The sequence below is a fragment of the Asparagus officinalis genome, chromosome 2 (assembly GCF_001876935.1).
Source record: "Asparagus officinalis chromosome 2, Aspof.V1, whole genome shotgun sequence".
Taxonomy (NCBI): Eukaryota; Viridiplantae; Streptophyta; class Magnoliopsida; order Asparagales; family Asparagaceae; genus Asparagus; species Asparagus officinalis.
In genome coordinates this window covers 75544929-75545470 of record NC_033795.1, presented here as the reverse complement: position 1 = coordinate 75545470, position 542 = coordinate 75544929, and positions in this window count along the sequence as shown.

Genomic DNA, 542 nt, shown 5'->3' with positions numbered 1-542 from the left:
TGCACCCTTCATGAACTTTGTTTATCTCATATAACCACAACTAAAGTTTCATTGAGAGGAGGAAAAATTCAAAATTAGGAGAAAGATATATCGCTTGTAAATGACAGAGGGCAAAGTTTAAAAATTTTCCTCCCAAGAAAACTTTAGTTAATTCAAATCATATGTAGTGCAACCGGTGATAAAACTTCAAAATCTCAAGGGGATTTTGTAAGAGCAAAGTTGAGAGGGGTTACGTGAGATAAACAATGTTCAGGGGGTTTTGTGAAATACCCGCCAAAGTTCAGGGGGTCAAGTGAAATTAAAGATCACCAAAACCATACTACGGGTCGGGTCCTAAAATATCCAACCCGAACAACCGACCCAAATAATCATATTTCCTCCCCTCCCTCTTTCTCCAACTCTCGCCTGTCTTTCTCCCCAAGCAGCAACCAGCAACTAAAACCTAGGGCACAAGCCCTAGCTTTATTAAAAAAAAAAACCCCTAAAATCCCCAACACTCCCCAAAAAATTCTCCATGGCTGCAGCGGCCCCAAATCCGGCGA